Source organism: Periophthalmus magnuspinnatus, chromosome 22 (genome assembly GCF_009829125.3).
Source record: "Periophthalmus magnuspinnatus isolate fPerMag1 chromosome 22, fPerMag1.2.pri, whole genome shotgun sequence".
In the NCBI taxonomy this organism is placed as follows: Eukaryota; Metazoa; Chordata; class Actinopteri; order Gobiiformes; family Gobiidae; genus Periophthalmus; species Periophthalmus magnuspinnatus.
In genome coordinates this window covers 17,007,215-17,026,416 of record NC_047147.1, presented here as the reverse complement: position 1 = coordinate 17,026,416, position 19,202 = coordinate 17,007,215, and the positions used below count along the sequence as shown (strand labels likewise).

Genomic DNA, 19,202 nt, shown 5'->3' with positions numbered 1-19,202 from the left:
TATTATTGCGTGTCAGCAGTGTTGTGTATTGAATAGAATGCCGAGCCAGGGCATCTGTGCTTGTCGCGCGCCTCTCCTGTCCCCTCTCACCACCACTATCCCTTTTCATTTCTGCTGGCATTCTAATCAGAGTGTTACGAGCTTGAGTGGGTGAAGTACGCTGAAAGTTGTGTTTCTTGACAGCCAATAAAAACCTTATAATCTCCTTGATTCAAGTGGGCTGTTTAAAAAAAAAATACTAACTAGTGCTATCACTCAGACCGCCCCCTTGCCTACTCTTTTTTTCTTTAATGCCTTTTTTTATTTAATATATTGGCCATGAAAAATGAGAGACTCCCGCTTGGCCGTGTAGATATTTTGTTGCTGATGATGCGAGACGAATTTCCATCACAGCTTTGTTTCCAGCGCGTGAGCGGATAATCTTTTACAGTGCGAGAGGGAGGCCAGTGCTCCCATCAATCTCCAGGGCTTATAGCTGTTGTGCATTCCCCTACCTGACCAACACGCCAGTCCAGGCCTCTTTGTCAGGTCAGGAGCACCCACACCAGACATGTTCTTATGGACCTGGCCTAAACACAACCACCTCCTGCCCCTCGCTCACCCCTGAGCCCTTTCTTCCATTATTTCTGCCATTGTATTCCGTCATTTTTCTAACTGGGTGGTGACTTCTAAGAGGGCAGCATCACTTACCTGTTGACAGCCCAATGGAAGTGTTTGCCCCACAAAGTACCATATGTGCTCCGATGGATTCACCTTTCTTTGATTCTCCACTAAAGCGAAGAGGCTACAGTTTAAGGTTTTAGCTGTGGCATGTTGCCCAGACAGCCTCTTGAGGCGAGCCCCGTGTACAGGCTGCCAGGCACAGGGCAGGCCGCTCAATGCACCCCGCTGCCCTGGGCAATTGCCTGCCGCACCGCTCCGCCCGCGGAGACAATGTGCCTCTGATTGACAATAATGGGAAGTGGCAGAATCGATTGGAGACAAGAGAGGGGTGTGTGCGTGTGAAATTCTCCCGGAGCTCCTAGTCACAGACCAGGGGCTCTGGCAGCACTCACCTGTCATCTCTGCAGCACCGGGATTAGGGCCGCTGACAGGAGCAGTGGGCTGGGGGAGGCACTGGTCGGCATAGACAGCCTGCAAATGCTGTCTCTCTTGAACACTTCTCCAAACATAATGTCTTATTATGTTCAGCAGTGTTTATATGAAGAACTGCTCCACGATGAATGATGCACAGGACTGTCCAAAGACTGAAAGGGGAAACAAACCCAAAAACTCTATTACTTCATAAAAACCACAGTGAGGCCAACGGACATGAGCAGTGGATGGTCGAGCTTCTAATGAGCCATTTAAGTGAGCAGCTTCTCATTTGAAGTATCAAAATCCCATTCACCTTGTGCTGGGCCACTGGACTGTGTGTCTGTGTGTGTGTCTGCATGTGTGTGTGTGCTGCTGCAGCGGATGGAGGGCAGGTGTCGTGACAGAAGGGGCACTCCATTCTCTAATTGATCGACAAAAGATGCACATGAAGAAGACGTTAAGGCAAAATGAAGTCATAACAGTGGATTGAGACATTTATTAAGTCAGACGAAAGGCCCTCAGAAACGTTGAGATTGTTTATTGATTTTTGTGTTTTGGCTGGCTGCACAGGAGTAATCGCTCGTGCGACTGCCACAGAGGCTATGAGTGCGGCCAAATGTTCAGGGGGAGGCACTGGCTTCCTCCTCCAGGAACAACTCAGAGCAATGGAACACTGTGTCTTCATTATAAGTGCACTTACTTCACATTTTTAAGAGCTCTGTCTCGATGCAATCTAAGTGCATTAGTACGAAACTCCACGCATGTCAAATCATTGGAACTGTTTCCTGTTGCTATGTAGGAAGTAAAGGTCCTTAGAAAACCTTATTGGCCCAGTGCCACACCAATACAAGGTTAGACTGTTGTTGTTTTTATTCTGCACACAAAACATCTCCAGTTTGGTTTTGATTCCAGTTTTTCAAGTATTGCACTCAAATATATCGAGTTTTTAGTGTATGACTAACCCATCACCCGCTTTGACCAGTAGGAAATGAAATGCCCCACCATAACTGCGTGCATTGAACTGTGCGCAGGGAGCCATGCTGGTGAGTGTTAGGTAGAGTTCAACTGCACTGGTGACATCAATCTGCCTGTTCTTTATTAGACGGAGCAGTGAGGTGTAACTGACTGCATTGTCCACAGATGGACTGGAGCCCAGGCCTCTGGTCAGCCACCCTGACAATACAATCAATAATCACACTTTCATTACATGAGTCCTGCCTGTCTCGCCCCCCTGAGTTTCCTACTATATTCACATATTTCTCAAGTCTAGCTGATATCCTCTTTGATGGTTTAAATATGTCTTTTCTTTCTGTCACAACATAGAAACTGATGGAGGATCTCGAAGGACACCACCGTGCTCTGTTTTTGCACTTAACCCGCTGTGGTAGTATTCTGGCTGGACAGCGGGATGACAGTGATCCAGTGTGGAGCCTGGGGCCTATAAATGGTAATGCCCTCCACTTGCCTTCCTCATAAAGCATAATAAAAGGAGGTTATAAATCCTACCAATTAGCTGCGTCCATCAGTTGCCTTAATTGGAGTGTCGTGACTGGCTATGGGATGACCTTGTGCGCGAGAGTGCCAAGACAGACGAGAGGCCGGCCGCAGCTCTGTGGAGGTGTTGAGCGCTCAGGCCTTCTTTAAATCAACTGTATCCGGCAGGCCATAAGGGTCAGGCCATATTATAGTAAAACATTATACTGTAGACGACGGATGTGCTCGAAGGCCGGGGCTAATGCTAGTCATGCAAATGCACATGGGTTTTGAATAAATTTATGAGTTGTGTTCGAAATTAAAAATGTTTCAACCTGCTTCATTCATTATAGTAAATGTGATAGATAATTTTGTATCTCATCTGTAAATGGAGAAGGAATCTGCCAGCTTTATCACCCTCAACCAGTGTTTTTCATGCAGTAATAACTATAGAGCCTTTACTGCATAAAATAAAGGGGAACTGTACCGTGTAAAGCTCCACTGAATACAGGCCGCTGTCCTTCTGCAGGTCTACACACCTTTTCTCTCAGCACGTCAGTCAAGAAAGCTCTGTAGCCACTCAAACTTGAGAACTTTACTATTACTATCATAATCTCAGGCCACTGCTTACTTCCATAGAAAGCTAGAACTGGTGTGTAGAGAGAATCTTTGGTGTAGCTCAGGCACACACAGGTAACAGCAGCTGACAGGGCGGCTGTCTGAGGCACGCCAACAGTTGTTTCCTCTCTCTGTTACCGCACACGGATAATTCAGTCAACAGCCTTTGAACTGCAGATAAGGGAGGAAGAGGATGATCCTAGGATGGTCCAGAGGCATATGGGAGAGCAGTGAAAGGGCTGTACTGTCCATGCAAGGTGCATGGGAACTGCTGAGATCATAATAATACAAACCATAATACCAATAATATTAGCAAATATTCCTTTGAGTAACTGAGTAATTTGCATGACAGTGTACTATAGCTATGTGTACAATGCCAATAATGATAGCTGTGTGAATCCAGTTAATGCAATAAACAGTTAGGTTTAATTATTCTCTCGCTGAAAGCAATGTACTTAGCTCAGTGATGACCCATGTTCCTATCTTGCCCATATCATTTGTCTCCTTTCTTCCTGTTTTATAAATGCTAAGTGTTTTTGGAGAGGAAATTAATTTCCAATAAAGCTGGACAGAGTATCTTTTGTTTGCTCTGACTCGTGGGTCTGCGTACCTGCCAGGTGTGGTTCTTGGCAGTGAGGTGCACGATGAAAGGCTTCATCAAAGAGCTCTTTGAGACCCAGCCACGAGTGGGACAGAAGGCCGCTGTGAGGAGCAAGGAAACAGGACACCTCTGCACCGACACACAGCCCACTCACAGCCTCCTGAGGTTCAGCACTAGTGTACCCTAGAGACAGAGAGAAAGGAAATGTTACAAAGTTATCTATTATCTCAACTTCCTACTTCTTAAATGTTCTTTTGTTGTTTAGCAACATGATACCTGCATCTTTGGATGAGTACCGACTGTGACTTTTTCATAAAAGAGACAGCTTTGAGTTGCAGAACACAATTTCTTTATCAGTGCAATTGCGCCACAATTTTATAAGAAGTCTGACATGATGTGATCAAAGTGCGTCAGTGGGCAGCACCATGCATGTCAAACGGTGGCAGCCGTTCTTGTTGCTATGTGGGCTGGAAGTAAAAGTCCTTAGGAAACCTTCCTGGCACAGCGCCACAGCATTACAAGGTTAGACTGTTGTTGTTTTCAATCTGCACTAAAGAGCAGTGTTTGTGCACCACTCAAAGATACCCCTGCCCTGTTAAATGATGAGTGATGCAAATGAAAAGTAAAATTTCAAAAATACAAACAAATGTCTTTATTGAATTAATAAAATGAACACCTGAAAAGTGTCAGGTAAAAGTATGTGCCAGACATGATTAATCACTTTGATGTTACCTCTATACACGTGTTAGTAAAACAAAGACATGGTGACGATGTGGACTTCAAACAGAAATGGTACGTAATTATGTTCACAATTACACACTAGGACCAGTTAAGGGTGTTTTCATCTTGACAGAAGCATTCAGGCAATGTTCTATAAACCAATTTAAGAATGGCCAGCAGAATGAACTTATTAACTGCCGCCTCTTGAATGTCACTTCGCTCTGATCAAAGAGAGGTGTGCTTTAATGAAGTGTAATATAATTTTAACTGCGTGGCCCTTAAATTAGCAGCGGTCGGGTCACGGCAGGGCCTCACCTGTCGACCAGTAAACGCACACACAGGCTCTTCAATCAGCCCACAGACAGCTCGGTCCCTCACAGCAGCAGCATTGGTATTAATAGAAATGGCTCTGCTTATAACAAACACAGCTTATTTGATGTTACACAGAAAACAAGACAGGCTAAAGAAAATGTGTTTTACAAATTCCCTACTTTGTATCCAGAATCTTGAGTCAAGGTAGAAACTTTTAAATATAAAATGCCTTTGTTTTGGCCGACATTGATAAAATGTTTACTGGTTTGTTCTAATTGATAGGTTATTGCTATTACAGTTGCACATAAGACATGATGGTGTTATAATTTGATGTTTAGACTTTCAAGATGATAATCCAATCAGAAAGCAGAATGAGCCTCACATGAGTCATTTGGGTTGCCAGTTACAATATTGAAATTCAGTTAGTTTAACCTAACCTAAAAGTACTTTCCCTGTTTTTAATCCTCACTACCTAAACCCCAGCACCTAAGCATTAATCAGTGCAAGTGTAGTCTCTACTGCAGTAGTATATGCTGTCTATATACTGAGAATGAGAAAAGCTGTATGTGTCCTCTCTATACAATTTAAGGCATGGTCAACCCAGGTTCAGTTGTAAGGACCTTTAAAACAAAAACTGTATGAGTGCAAGCTACATACAGTTCCGTTAATATCTAGAAACTTCTCATTTAAGATGAATTTTTAGAAATTCCCAAAACTATAATCTGTCTAAATTGCTTTTTATACTGCATAAACTATGATAGGTTTTATGTTGTCCCATGTAATATGGGGAATACAAGGAATTATTCCCATTGACGCAGGGAAGTTTGTACCTCAGTAATATATTGCATGGGAACTTGTGATGTTCTGCACCTGCACCAGCCATTCAGCCTGAAGTCTATAAATCGCACTGTTCTCCGTCGTGGACCCACCAATGCTGTCACCTTACACCATGTGAACGCACACGCATGTATTTGTGTAACTCTCTATATGTTTACTTGCCCCAACCTCCATGCGGCTCTTTGATCTCACTACCCACATGGGTAGTGGGATTCCACTTGTGATCTCCCCACTAACCTGCCCCTTCCACCCCCAGGCCACCACTGCGCTGTGCATATACAAATCACTAAGGCCTTGTTAGCATAGTTTAGTGAAGATGTCAGCTTTACGAGGACCGGGATGCTTGCTATGCATGTCAGGGAAGGCGGAGGGAGGAGGGAGGAGGGGGCTGACCCACAGGGGGGAGTACAGCGGTCCCAAACAAGCCCTGCTCTATAAATTTAGGTGTGAGGAATGAGAGAGGCGAAATGACATGGCCTGGCCGCTGTGCTCCTCGGAACCAGCGGTGCAGTGTGATTTAACAGGCCCGGCAAAGGGAGAATGGAAACAAGAAATGGGATCCACAAAGATGTCCTGTTTTGTGATATATTACAAATAATAATTAATCATAAATCACAGAGCCGCTCTTGTCTATGGTACATAGAGTGTGTGTGGGGTGGAGTGTATTGTGGAGTGTGCTGGCATCATTAGATTGTTAATCTCATTTCCTTTTTGATGATTGAAAATGGAGAGCAGCTCGAGTTTATCAGGCAGATAAATGGCGGGCCCATCGTGTGAGAGGGTCTAATCTGTCAGGCGTCAGCACTAGGTTCACCTGCAGGTTCCTGCTGAGAGCCATGTCGAAGGGCACTGCTGCTTTAGGGCTGCACTGTTTGTCTAGGAGTGTATCTGATGGTATCGCTCATTAAGGATTCACAATTAGCATGTTATGTGACACTGGGAGGCATCTACAAGAGAAATATGACGTATTCAATTGTAGGCTGACACTCCATTAGAGATGACCTTTTATGGAATTACTGATATTTGAGATTTAATTTGGAATTGAATGAAAACTTCATCTTTATTCTTGTAGCTGGGGCCCCTCCTGTCCTCCCTCTGAAATGGGGTCTCCCTGGCAGCCTGCAGGTTGTTAATTATGGTCTTTATAAATTAAATTAGGAGCATGTCACTGCTGGATTTTTTATCTTCCTGTCCTACAGGTTAAAGACTAGATAAGATATTTATCATGTCTTGGATGATATAAAAATACAGCCTCTTACATATTAATTATACACTGAGCCTGATTTCCATCTGACTTTTTCAGCAGCTTCAACCTTGAAGCAAAATAAATTCATGATTTTTTTATTAAAAGGTTGATTATTATAGCTTTAGGTATTATAGGCAGATTATGTGTTTAAAGGTTTTTCGTTCATTTACAATAACTTCAATAAGAGGTTACATATGTATTTTTTTGTACTTTGTAGTAAATTCATTATAACTTGATCAAAAATGGCTTAGTAATGGCAATCGGCAATTGACTTGTTAAAAAAAAAAGTAGAATTGACTTTATAGTTGCATTTTATTGTAGCAAGCAGTGGCTTTTCATTTATATATATATATGTGTGTGTGTGTGTGTGTGGGTGTGTGTGTGTGTATGGGGGTGTGCGGGGGGTGTGTGTGCGTGTGTGTGGGAGTGTGTGTGTGCGCGTGCGTGCGTGTGTTCAGTCTTTTTTGATTAAATGCAAGTTAGTGTAGGAAAGTGGGTGGAGATAGGGGGTAGGTGAAAACTGAAAGCACTCAAGCCCCAAATGCAGAACAACACAGGATTATTCAAACAAGCATGAACCAAACAAAATACAACTACAGCCAGGGGAGCACCATTATGACATCGTTTAAAGCTTGTAACAATTGATTCTGCATAATATATATCCTTTAATGTCAGTTTAAAAAAAAATCAGGGAAACAGGGGACGAGCTTCTATCATACTGCAAATAAAAGACTAATGTCGAGGGTATTCTTTCTGTTCAAACTATTTTGTTGAGATTGTTATGGTTCACAATATCCTACTCCCTATGCCCAACTATTCTCACAGTCCCTGGATGTAATCTGGCTGCGGTCGCTGCTGCCTCCTCTTGTCGTCCCATGTTCCTCTGTGTTTCTCACGTCTACAGCGCCAAACCCAGCCTTACAGCCGCCCGCATTGCATGTGCATTTATTTATCCCTTCTCTTCCTAATGCAGTTTGACGAATGAGTGACAGCTTGACACTTCATTCGGCAAGATTAATAGAACGACACAATATTTACGTGGCAGAGACAGCCAATTATCCCACCATCTATCATCCAGATTATCTTTCTGATTGAAAACTACTCGTCCATGTAATCGGAATTATTTGGAATTAGAAGGGAATTTATGGCTTCTTGTGTCACTTTTCCTGGACGGTGCTAAATTAGAAATATTAGCTACATAAAGACAATATAGGAAATGGTGGAAAGAGTTTAGACATTGCTGAGTTATGATTTCTTCCCCTCAATTGAACTCCATAGTCTTTAGAGATGCTTATAAGTCAACATGGATAATGCAAAATGACTATATATGTCTGAGTTGTTTCAATCAAAAGCAGAATTAGTGTTTACCTAGTGATGACAGTAAAAGATATTATCACTGCAGATAGCCTTGCCCGTATTGATCTGGGCCTATGTTTTTAAATGCGCCACACACTCAAGCACCAATAGTTCATTCCTCCAGCCTATGTCCTTCAGAGCTCTGTTGAATCACTCACCTGTCTATTTGTAACACATTTCTATTCCATGCATCACCTTTTCCCCAAACTTTCATGGTTAATTTATTTGTCTAATCTCTCCGACGGCTTAATGTCTTGAGTATCTGTATCCTCCCAGAGCCTAATCGCGTTCGGCTTCTATTAAAATCAAAGAGGAGCAGAACAAATGAACACTTCTGCAGATGACAGTATATGATGTGTCTCGATGGATGGACATGCGGTGGAGCTCCACTGCGCCAATCAATAAATGCACTTTTTAAACAGCTTTATAGTAAATTAAAATAGACCTCTGATGTAATCTGTAGCCATCATGGGGCCAGAAATAACTGTACCGGCCTATTATTTGTTATAGTGCATGAATTGACTGGGCACTTTTTTTCTGTAAATCTTTGCTAATGAAATTTGTGCAGTGACGTTTCATCCGTTTAGGAAATCCTGCCAGTCTAAAAGCCATGAACTTGTCGTCCCTTGGTCTAGAAATAGTAAAAATGGCCACACATTGCACTCTGTAAATCTATTGCCAAAGTACATCTGAACTTGTAAATGGGATTATGTTCTCCCAATATAGAGCTTGTTTATTTTTACCCCCAGATTAGGCCTAAGGGGTGCCAAAATTATCCTGCAGATTGCTGACAGGAAAAAAATGAAAGGTCTCTAACAGTTATTATAAGCAATCTGTCTGCACTGAGGCCCAATGTGACTGCTGCGCTTGCGATACCAGAGGGGTGACCTCAGTCAGATGGGGAGGTGAAGCGCTCAAAGTCAGACACACCGTCTGGATGCAGGGACCACCAGGAATACACTCATCCACTGTACAATGTATGCAGCTCCTGTCCAGTGACTTTGTATGTAACACTTACCAACTTTTCACAGTGAACAGAAAAGCTAAAGAGGTTACCCTGGTGATTGAGGGCAGCTGTAACATGGATGCATAGACTCACCTTGTCTTAGGCATAAGGCAAAGAGGAAACTTGATTCTGATTTTGGGGGGTTAGGGGGTAAGGATGAACCCTGGTTTTGGAAAGGTATAGAACATTATTACATGAAGGAATAAAACCGACACAGTGGGGCAGCAGTGGCTCTAGTGCATACTGCTGTTTGGTCCTTATCCAAAGCACCTCACCCACTTCCCTAATATGAATGTGGTGTGTGAGCGAGTGGTGGTGGTGGAGCTGATGGCGCTGATTGGCAGCCTCACTTCCATCCAACTACCTCTGGGCATCTGAGACTACAGTAGAAGTTTACCAACACCGAGTATGGAGTTAATGAATAATGCATGAAATTGTAAAGAAACTTTGAGCGTAGGGAAAAGCTCTATATCTTTATTATAGAAAGTGCATGTAGGCCACACACTTAAAATCAATATTTAAGTTTAATTGCATTTTAAAGTGCTCACTCCATTCTGTTAAGACTGCAATACTCTCACTGTGGATATGGGGTTTTGGGCATAACAGCTGTCTGTGGAAGAACATGGTATTTGGTTTTGTCTCAGGAGTTAGTGATCATTTGGTTGGGCCCAGGGGAGCAAATTAACAGTATGAAGCACTAAGTTTTGCAGTAACCTTTCTCCATCCGCAGTGACATTTGTAATCTTGCCATAGGCTTGGGCGTCCACAGTAATATGAGAAGATGCACAGGGACACTGCATATGCTGCTAGTGTTTGGCCCTGTCAGTCTGATGGGTGGTGTGAGGATGTGGGCTGTGGTCCGGCTGCCAGTGGGGGTCTCCAGACTCTCCAGCGTCAGGGTCAGGAGATCACAACATGGGGTCTATACACTACTTACCCACATGCTGATCCATGAATACTGACTGCACTTAAGGACCTCCACTTTAGTTTTATAACGAGTAACTATTCAACATTTCGATATATTTAAAGGACACATATTGCGCTATTTTCTGATCTATGTTATAATGGTGTTACCGCATCAGAAACATATCTTGTGTTTTGTTTCACTCATGTTTAACACACAATCCCTGTATATTTAGGCTGTTCCACCTTGTGATGTCCAGTGATAATACAGGAAGTGCTCCACTGTGTTTTTAAACTCCATACACCTTTACTAGAATCATTTGGATATTTTCAGCCCTGGAATCGTCAGTCTATAATGAAAATGTAAAAAGTAGCTGTTAACTTGAAAACTTCCACTTAATGACATCATAAGGAGGCACAAAGCATTTTGAGCATTGGAGATGTAGACAGACTAATAATGCAGGGTCAAAGGTGTGAGAAAAAAAAGAGTTATGCTTTTCATGAGGTAAAAGCATTCATGGCTAAACACGGCTTAAAGCTCACAAAAATCAATTTAGCATAATATAAGACCTTTAATTAACAGCTTCAACCATTTATACAACTGCACTTATTTTCTTCTTATTTTTCAAGTTTTGGCTATGGGTCTGAGTTTCCAAACCAGTGTGGGATAAGAGGGCTGGAAATATGGCGATATATGAACCTTACTGTTGAGCTGTCATGGTGCTAATGGGGGAAGTGGAGCAGAAGGTCAGAAGTCCTCAGCACCTGTGTGGAAGATTAATGACCACCGGGTCTCTGGGAGGGAGAGACAGACAGAGAAAAGGTGAAACTCTGAAATGGGCCTGAGCCTGGAGCCCACCACACAAAACTCAGATTTGCTACAGCTATAGATTTGTCTGGAATACTGTAAAGTAGCATTGTACATTAATTGTTACTTATAGCACAAGCAGCAATACTGAAGTTCCTCTTAGGTCTCAGTATCCAAAAGTGGTCCAGTAAAAGATATTCATATTCAGTGTGAGTTGTTGTGCCTTCAGTTACAGATGCTCTTAGGCACTGATGACCGAGAAGGCCTTTTACCTCAGTAGCATGTATCACTACTACAGAGAAGAGATATCAACATTATCTTGACATAAAGGTGGCCTGCACATTGTTAAAACAATTTGCTGTGTGATAATATAGGCTGTCAGTGTGGAGGGCTACTTCCAGAAGTTAAGTTGTAGGGGCTGCCCCCCTCTTTGGAGCCTGCCATGCTGGATATGAGGCTCATTTCCTCATCAAACGTTGAGGACGATGATGATAATGAGTGATTTGGAATATTTATGAGTTTCCAAATTTAAGTTAGACATTTAACAAAAAAGCATTTGATTATAATGAGATGTAAAAAAAAAAGGGTTCAAGTCCCCATGGACCACTGTGGCTTAAAATGAAACAAGAAATCCTCCAGATGAATTACAGTCGCAGGTCGATGGCTGAGTGCAGACCCGAGCTGTGATATGGTTTGTGAAACAAGTTTGTCATTAACTGAAACCAAGAATGAGCAGAAACTCACTGGTCTACAACATAATATAATTTGTACTGTATTATTATGGAAATTTGATTCTTTGTAGTATATACTTGTAAAATGCAAACCATCCATTATTCATTGAAGAGATTTTAAATCACTGCAGTACAAATATGTAGTTCCATATGGCTGTTTCACTTAATGGCCAATATTATGTGCAGACAAAATAAAGATCTCAGGTCTCATAACCCTGTGTAGGTCAGAGGGCACATGTAACACTATGCCACATAGACCTTATTGATAATCTACGACTTTTCTAGTGTTCCCTCCTGGTTTGATAGTGACCAGTTCTGACTTTGTCAAGTGGTTTTCTCTGTGCTTCCCGTTTAATCACAGCTCCCACATGAGCATTCAGCTGTCTGGATTTCCTCACTATGAGACACATGAATTATTTTTCATAGCAGATATGATATGAGGTGAGAGTCAAGTCCATTGCAGATTGTACTCTCTATATGAGGAACATATCCAAGAATGGAAGGAATTGTTCATATTTATACAATTGAGGAAATGGCATTTTTGTATGTTATTCATTTGGAAAAATTACAAAAAGATAATCTAATTAAAACGGTCAGATTAGATGGATAGTTTATTCCTGTCTTTTTAGTTCACAGAAATATCTGTATAGTATCAGTAAATTGTCATAGTTGTAGATCTAATTAATACCTTTTCAGTTCAGATTTGAAACATATAGTCAACAATATTAACAATGCTTTGCAGATTGTGTTTGTTTATCCCCCTATCCCTGGGGCATACCTCCAGAGCCATGATGCCTGAAGCAAGATGCCCCTGCCACAGTACATCATACTTCTCCATGGAGCAGTTTGTCATTTACATGAGTGTATGATTTAATGTTGTTATGGTTGTAAACAGTGCCACTTTTAGGACTGACCAGAAGTGGAAGGTAAAAGAGCTTTATCTGATTTGAGCAAATTGTCACTATTAGAGAGTATAGCCTATGCAGCAGGTCAGATTGAGTCAGCCTCCTGTTGTTTCAGTTTGATCTTATTCTCTGAGCAGGGAAAAGGACCACCAGCCTCCTGTGATCCACCTGGCAGGCGGGCCGTTTGGACCCAGATATGTGCACTGACCTCTGGGAAAGTGTCTAGCTGTGCTTGGCCAGCTGCTCGGGCATGGGCGTCTAATGCTAGAGATGTTATTAGCTGACATGGCGCCTCGGTTTTGCAAGCTGTCGTATTCAGGATGAGCAAAGAGTGGCTGGAATAGAAATAGATGTATTGACCTGTAATCAGAATGACAAACATGCTATTTTTTGCAAAGGGGGGACACGTAGCTGGCAAAGTGTGTGACGTAGATTCTAATAGCAAAACATGCTGTTGCCAAATTTTTCGTGAGTTTCCTGGCCTGTGAATGAACATCTTTCAGTCTTGGATAAAGGTTATGTATGTCTGTAAAAACAATTTCACCTTGAGTATATTTATTTTGTTCTATTTAGCTATTCTATTGCCACTTGGTTTAAAATGGTCTAAGTATGTCAAAATAACAGCTGCTTATAATTGTGTGTTAAAATTCTGTTTCGTGAAGACAGCCTCACGTAACAAAAGCAATTGTTTAGTCTTTTTTAGACTTCCTTCCAATATTCTGAAGTCATTTCATTAAATCAAAACATTTGGTTGTTGCAAATGCCATTTCTCAAATCTTACAGCCTTTGTAGAAAGCTGATTTATTTGGCTCTCTCTCTTCCTTGCCCATAGGTCCAGGCCGATTGTTGGAATGCCATAGCCAAGAGTTCAGATGAGGCTTATTCTCACTCACGCCACTCACTGAACTCCTCCACTCTTTTTGCATAAAGTAATTGCTCTCAGGCTGTATGCACTGCAGAGAGTTGCTTTGGCGCTGCATGCACCAAGAGTGAGATTAGGAAATAAAAGAGCTAAGTCAGTGCTACTTAGGCACTCCCAGATCCTGCGTCTGTCATGGTGCTGCTGTGGATGAGGGCTGACAGTGATGAATATTGGCTAAAAGTTGGTATTCCACATGATGGTTTTCCCTAATGAGAATTGATGATTGTGGGAGGGAGGGACTCAGGATTGTGTGATGAGAGGGGGACCACTCATTAGAAGCCAGTCATGCTAAGTGGAGCAGCTTTAAGGTGGGCTGGACCGCTGTGCTGAGCTGTGCCACACCAGCAGTTCTTCACAAAACATCAGCTGATATCACTGATCAATACTCCCTCACACACACAAGTGTCAAATGAAATACATCCATATGAGAAGAAAATCAATAAGGAAACTCCTCCCAATGCACAAACAGCATTTAGCCATACTGTCCACATAGCAGTGCATTTATGAGGTGACTGTCAGCTCCACATGTGCTATAGTAAGCTTCTATCCATATGTATGAAGCTGCGGTAAACACCTGGGTGTAGAAGGGCCAGTGTGGTCGGGCTGCGGTGTACAGTGTGGTGTGGGGCATAGGACCATGGCTAGAGCAGATGGCGGAGTGCCATGGTGCTGAACGTGCCTCAGGCAGCCCCAGAGGCCAATGCACAGCCACAGCTCCACATGTGGCAGCCCAGGAAGGACATTAAGTGGGTAATAGTTAATAGTGAACCAGGTCATTTACTATCATGCGCGTACTTTATGGAGCACAACTGCCACTCCCGAGTGCAGAGGGCTCAGCGCCTAATGCGGCTTGAACTTTCAGTAGATGTAGATAAAAGTGCTAAATGAGTGCACATGGCCATTTGAGGACTATCACCTTCTTAACTAAACATTGCACAATACATCAGGTGATTTAATAGCTTGTTGCTGGAATGATGAGAAAAGGCATTAGTGGAAATGCTGTTCCCTTTAGCCATAAGACTGGTTACGGAGTGTGTACTAACAGTCCAGCTCCATTATCGGTTTCCTTTTAAAAGGCCTGCTCATGTGATGTGGCACACAACAAGAGGTGAGGGTAGATGAAGCGATAGACTCACAAATACATTTAGAGTTGGTGAGAGCCTAACCCCAAAATATATAAAAATATCAAGATTTCTGGCAGTAAAAAATATGTATGCCACAAGTTCAAAATAAATCATCACTAAGACACTAATAATTTCTTCTCATTAGGGTTTTTAGATAAAATAACACGGAGGAAAGGCTATTACAGGTAGTATGCACTCCAACCTGTCCACATTCAAATTATTTGCCTACTTTGGTTAGCAGCTTGTTTGATAGATTTGGCTGTCACCAACTACAATATTGGATTTTTCAAATATTTCTATTCATGGAGCCGTTTTGATTTCCTTCCTGTTGAAAAGACATGCTTTTAATCATCCAAAGCACAAACTGTCTGAGCGTAGAGGAGTCATTAAACCACACACACACACACTCTTCCTACTGACTGCTGCCTATTACAGAGATGGAAGATTATGGCCTAAATGAAGTCATTAGTTACGCAAACCTAATGATCATCTTATTTGTATGTATAAATCCGATCCATTTGCATGGCTCAAGGCAAATCTTCCTTCCCTCAAATGATTTTAGAGAAATTGAGTAAAAACAACAGCCGCATCAAAAACCAAAACAACATCAGGGCCCATAATGAAAAGAGTGAAGGCAAAGGCACTGGGCGATTGCATCCATTACCCTCTTTACTACATAGACCCTTCATAGGGATTACCCCCAGTTTCAGAGAGGTTGATTATTAGACGCTCGCAAAGGTTTCGTTTGAATCGCCCCAGTTAAACGAGAAATTGCAGGCTGAGGAGAGAGGCTAATAACAGTTATTAACCCCGTGCGGGCGGCAGTGTAAAAGAGCGCCACAATAACGAGGTGCACCACCAAGGTTTGAGGCGCAGCGCAGCTAGCACACCCCCGAGGAGAAGCTAACTTATTAAAATAATGAATTAGCCGACCAGATTACTGCAGCCTGCGGCAAAGGCAATTATCCCCCTCCAAATCCCTGGACAGGACTCCCTAGCGCCACCATAAAACAAGTGCTCAGAAAGCAGGAGCCCCATGCTCCACACAAATGAATAGGCTGTTAATTAGGATCTCTCCCGCTGCGGGTAGCCTTCCCACTGCCATAACAGAAAGCACTTCTGCCACAGCAGAGAAGAGGATGTAATGGGAGGTGAATGAGGGAGTGATTGCGAAGATAGTGAAACACATAAAAGTAAGTGAGTGAGAGTGGTTTAAAAACACATTGACAAAGCAAGAGCAGCGCACCGATGAAAGGTTGAGGCAATCATTGGTGACCATAATTACAATTTACCCCTCATTCTTTTCAAATAAAACACAATTACTTCAACTATTGTTATTCACATTCACAAAGCATTTGTTAAATCACTAACATACATATAATACGATTAGAATTCTACTTTCTACACCCGTCTGTGCTAAAGACAGAGATGGCTGTGAAATAGGCCAATAGCCAGCCCGAAAAAGAGGCTACTGCACCTTCTGACACGTATCCCGCCTCTAATGGTTATAAATAATCAAGTATAGCACAGTGGACATCATGAGCCAAATCTGGCTACCTCTTGCTCTCTCCTTCCAACTCCGCATCAGTAAAAATCCCAGAGTTTTGAAGGGCGGACTCATCTTGTACAGTATAGCTACACTTAAACAAAACACAGACAACTGTCAAAGAGGAAAGTATAGCACACATGCACAAACAGTATGCTGTATAGTTAAGATTATGTTTCAAAGAACATAAAGGTTCATGGTGAATAACAGGTCAGCCATATAGCCATTAAATACCAATATTTATAAAGTCCCTTAAAATGAAGCATACTGTATAATGGTTCCCTTCACCACCCTTTATATGGCGCTTTTGCTCCCAAGAGAGTGATTTCATACAGATATGCAAGACAAGAAACAAGACATTATGCCAGTGTATTGTACAAAAATGCCTGCAAGGCTTGACATGAATGCAATTTCATGTCATTTGAATGCCTTTCATGAGGCAAGGACTCTTTTGAAGTGCCTTAAAAAGCTCATCCACCATGGTATCTGCCACTGGCCCTGGGTACAGAGGAGTCATGTCGACAGGCCCAATTAATGATGTGGCGTCTGAGAGTGAATGAATGAGGAGCTTTGAGAGGATTCCTCCACCTTAAATCCCCCTGTGCTGCTGCTCCCACTCTGCCTGTGAAGAACAATCAAACGGCAGCAACCCCCTCCTATTTATCACTTTAAGACATTAGCCAGACATGGGCCGGAATATTAACCAGCTCCTTTTCCAGAGAGTTCCACACCAAAGGCTGTGTGTGGCAACATACATTTTTAATCACAGGGGAAAATGAAGCACCTCAAACTCTCATCTACTACCTGCTTAACTCAACACCATTTCTCTCAAGAGCTCCCAATTTGTTTTTTCTTTTGTCTTTCTTAAGATAATACATTTTTTTTCTATTTGCTCATATTCTTCCACTGTTTATTTTAGGGTGTACCTCTGTACCTTCATTGTCCTAAGTATGTGTCTTATACCACTGGGACAACTGCAGCAGGCTTTCACAGAATAATTGGAGTCATGTTCTCCAGAGCCTGGAGCTCTACCAAGCTCTCCATGGTGAGAGCAGAGGGGCCAGGGCATGGACATCATGTGGGCAGGGAGATGATCTATTCACCCCTTCCTCTCCCTGCAGGGCCCACCCACTGTGACACATGGCACCTGGTAACAAGGTCACTCCACTGTTGTGGCACCACAGGGGGAGCTGCTCTTATTATCAAGAGAAAAGTCATTCTTAAGAAGAATCTGATCTCAAATTACAAGACAAGGATTTCTATATCCACCAGCCTTCCTTCAAAGTTTTCAAGGGTATAGTAATATCCACACAGTAGTCATTGTGAAGTTAGATAAAGCCAACATTTCTTTTATAATCTATGCCATGGAAATGTATTGAGTTTTTACATTTTTGTACAACCCACAGTTACAAATGCATTGTGTGCTCATATCTAATCTCACAATAAGGAGTGGTCTAGGGCAGTTGGCCTGTTGGTAAGAGTGAGGTGTACTAACTGGTGCTGCAGTGTGTGAGCTGGGCAGCCTTCAGTCACATGTGGCAGCAGGGGAGCAGTGTTACAGGTTAAAGGTCATGGACGAGACGCTACAGTCCCGGACACTTTAAACAGTTTAAAGACTCCTGCAGACAGCACACTCTGTGTGGCTGTAGGTGATGGATTATGTGACACTCATGCCGTTGTGATACCACCACGAGCGTTGGGTCACGATGAAACATTTGTTAACTGCACAAGCTCAAAGCTTAATAAATGAGATGCCTCTTGGCCTGATGTACCATGCTGCTCCTACACTCCCCTTCAGTGGTCACATTTCACACTTGTTTTTACTTCTGAACAGCTTTTCTGTTTTTATTTGCATGAACGCAGGAGAGGGAGGTTTTGAGTAACACTATTTTCAACTTTTATTGTGTGAGCTCACTCAGGGAGCCATGTGACATGTGACAGCATTATTTGTTTCTTCAAATTCTCTTTAGTAGGAGAGTCCACATGGCCATCAGTAAGACTAATTGATCTTAACACTTTGCTGTGCACTAAGGAATGGCTTTATCTAATTTATTGAGATAAAGCATGTTGATCCCAGCATATTGCTTTCAAAAGTACAGTTTTAATGATAATACGTGCATACATTTTTAGAATTTGTCATTAAGTTTGGCATCAGAAACCTTTGTACTAGCCTCTTCATTGTGGGGGGGGAAAGGGCATTGATAGGAAGGCAGATAGAGCTGATCAATACCTAGTGCAGTTTTCTCCTCAGGCCTTCTTTCATATCTCTGTCTTGTTTGTGTTTTGAAGGGGTCGGGGTTGGTTCTGTTAAAGTGCTGGTGTGGGCGGGCTTTTGCCCCTTTATCAATTGGGATTTTAATTACACACGTCTAGGGCGACAGCTAGATTAGAAACCAATCGACGCTATCGGCCACAAAATCTAATTACTGTTTATTGACAGATAAGGGCAGGCCCCCTTCACTTTTCCAAATAATATAAACCCCCCCCCCCCCCCCGTGTACACAATGAGGTGCAGAGCATACTGTCCATGAAAGACTATGATAAGTACCAGTGCGTTCCTCTGCTCTTACTCATGGGACCATCTCCTGACATACTGCAAGGCCTCAAAAAGTACAAAATAATTAAAAGCCTTTATTACCACATGGCAGATAAAATTAAATTCACGCCAACGCATTTCCGTCCTTAAGCCTTCATCAGGGCAAACTCAAAATGGCTGTCACAGAGCAGATTTAAAGTCATAGGTGTAGCTCATATGATCAAAGTGAGCTGGCAGACAGTCACCTGGTGCATGATGGAACATGTAGGCAGAGCAGAGTTTAAATTATACATACTTCATGTTCACATTAGTTAGTTTAGTTCATTAGTAAATAACAATTACATAATAGGAAAACTGCAAAAGTGCCCGAGATGTACAATTTTCTAGAGGATGAATCTTAAAAACATTTATGTAATCAAACTCTCCATTGAGGAAAACTGGGTAGCCTTCAGAGTATAGATCCAAAAAGACTCTCTGAAGA

At 42.4% G+C, this 19,202-nt stretch overlaps 1 protein-coding gene across 1 annotated transcript in view; it reads left to right on the top strand.

The window, feature by feature from the left end:
- The window catches only part of LOC117390876 (G patch domain-containing protein 2-like), a 95,950-nt gene that overhangs the window by 18,588 nt on the left and 58,160 nt on the right, over nucleotides 1-19,202 (top strand). The gene's annotated exons all lie outside the window — the stretch shown is intronic.